Source organism: Mesoplodon bidens (assembly GCF_964165515.1).
Source record: "Mesoplodon bidens genome assembly, contig: HAP1_SCAFFOLD_53, whole genome shotgun sequence".
NCBI classification, from domain to species: domain Eukaryota; kingdom Metazoa; phylum Chordata; class Mammalia; order Artiodactyla; family Ziphiidae; genus Mesoplodon; species Mesoplodon bidens.
The window spans coordinates 1,904,377-1,907,195 of NW_027671920.1; positions in this window are offsets into that span (position 1 = coordinate 1,904,377).

A 2,819-nucleotide genomic window follows, 5' to 3' on the forward strand; every position below is an offset into this window, starting at 1 on the left:
CATTCTGATGACATATGTAATGGCCCATTGTGATGACAATGCCATGGAGCATTGTGATGCCAAGTGTTATGGAGGATTCTGATGACAAAGGTAATGGAGCATTGTGATGACAATGGCTTGGAGCATTGTGATAACAAGGGTCAGGGAGCATTGTGCTGGCAATTGCATGGAGAATTTTGATGACATGCATCATGGAGCATTTGGAAGACAAGCTTGTGGAGTATTTTGATGCCAATGGCATGGAACATTGTGATGAAAACGGCATGGGGCATTGTGATGAAGAAGGCATGGAGCCTTTTCGTGACAGGGTTCAAGGAGCATTCTGACGACAAATGTCAGGGAGCATTGTGATGACAAGTGTATTGAGAATTGTGATGACAAAGGTCATGGAGCTTTGTGATGAAAAGAGCATGGAGTATTGTGATGACAGGCATCATGGAGCATTGTGATGACAAGTGTTATGGAACATTGTGATCACAAGGGTTTGGAGCATTGTGATGACAGAGGTCATGGATCATTTTGATTTCAAGGAGCATGGAGCATTGTGATGACAAAGGCATAAAGCAATGTGATCCCAAAGTTCATGGAGGATTGTGATGACAATGGTAAGGGAGTATTGTGATGACAAGCGCATAGAGAATTCTACTGACAAGGTCATGTAGCATTTTGCGGACAAAGGCATGGAGCATTGTGATGACTGGTGTCATGGAGCACTTTGATGACAAGTGTCACAGAGCATTGTGAATACAGAGGTCATGGAGCATTGGGATGCCTAGGGCATGGATCATTTTGATGACAAGGGTCATGGAGTTTGGGCTGAATATATTCATGGAGCATTGGGATGACTAGGGCATGGATCATTTTGATGACAAGGGTCATGGAGTTTGGGCTGAATATATTCATGGAGCATTGTGATGACTAGGTAATGGGGCATTGTGATGACAAGAGTCCCCGATCATTTTGTTGTCAGGTGTCATGGACTGTTGTGATGACAGTGGTCATGGAGCATTGTGATGATATTGGTCATGGAGCATTGCGATGAGAAAATCATGGAGCATTGGGCTGAAAATATTCATGGAATATTGTGATGACAGGGGTCATGGAGCATTGTGATGACGAGGGCATGGAGCTTTGAGATGACAGGGGCATGGATAATTGTGATGAAAAGTGTCATGGAGCATTCTGATGACAATTTTGTTGAGTATTGTGCTGACAAAGCATGTAACACTGTAATGAGAAGTGTCATGGAACATAGTGATGCCAAGAATTTGGAGAATTGTGATGACCAGGGCATGGAGCATTGTGATGGCAAGGCCATGGAGCATTGTGATGAGAAGACCATGGATAATTGTGATGAAGAGCGTCATGGAGCACTGTAATGACAAGAGGTAAGGAGCATTGTGATGTCAGGGGATTTGGAGCATTTTGATGAAAAGTGTCATGGAGCACTTTGATGACAGGGCTTATGGAACATTGTGATGTCATAGGTCATCGAACATTGTGATGATAAGTGCATGTAGCATTGTGATGACTGGAGTCATGGAACATTGTGATGACAGGGGTGGGGGAGTATTGTGATGAATAGTGATGTAACATTGTGATATCAGCGGTGAGAGAGCATATTGATGAGAAGTGCATGGTGAATTGTGATGACAAGGTTAATGGAGCATTGTGATGACATGATTGTGGAGCACTGTGATGACAAGCGCATGGTGCACTGTGATGATATGTGTCATGGAGCATTGTGCTGACAAGCGCATGGAGAATTGTGATGACAACGGTCATGGAGCATTGTGCTGAGAAAGGCATAAAGTATTGTGATGACAAGGGTCAAAGAGCATTGTGATGAAAATTTCATGGAGCACTGAGGTTAAAAAGGTCACAGAGACTGTTGATGATGAGGGCATGGACCATTGTGATGACAAAGGTATGAAGCATTGTGATGACTGGACTCACGGAGCATTGTGATGACATGGGTCATGGAGCATTCTGATAAAAAGGGCATGGAGCATTGTGATGACAAGGGCATGGAGCATTGGTCTAATAAGTTTCATGGATTATTGCAATGACAGTTGGAAAGGCGCATTGTGATGACAAGGGCATGGAGCATTGTGAAGACCAGGTCATGCAGTATTGTGAAGACTGGTGTCAGGGAGCATTGTGATGACATATTTAATGAGCCATTGTGATGACAATGGCATGGAACTTTTTGATGACAAGTGTCATGGAGGATTCTGATGACAAAGGTATTGGACCATTGTGATGACAATGGCTTGGAGCACTGTGATGACAAGTGTCAGGCAGCATTGTGCTGACAAGTGCATGCAGAATTGTGATGACAAAGGTCATGGAGCATTCTGATGACAAGCTTGTGGAGTATTTTGATGACAATGGCATGGAGCATTGTGATGAAAACGGGATGAGGCATTGTGATGAAAAAGGCATGGAGCCTTTTCGTGACAGTGTTCAAGGAGCATTCTGACGACAATTGTCAGGGAGCATTGTGATGACAAGTGTTTTCGAGGATTCTGATGACAAAGGTAATGGAGCATTGTGATGACAAGGGCTTGGGGCATTGTGATGACAAGGGTCATGGAGCATTTTGATGACAACGGCCATTGAGAATTTTGATGAAAAGGTCGTGAAGCATTGTGATGACAGAGGCATGGAGCTTGCTATGACAGGGGTCATGGGGCACTGCGATGACATGTGCATGGAGAATTGTGATGACAATAACATGTAACATTGTGATGAGAACTGTCATGGAGCATTGTGATGACAAGGACGTGGAGAATTGTGATGACATGGGACTTGGAGCA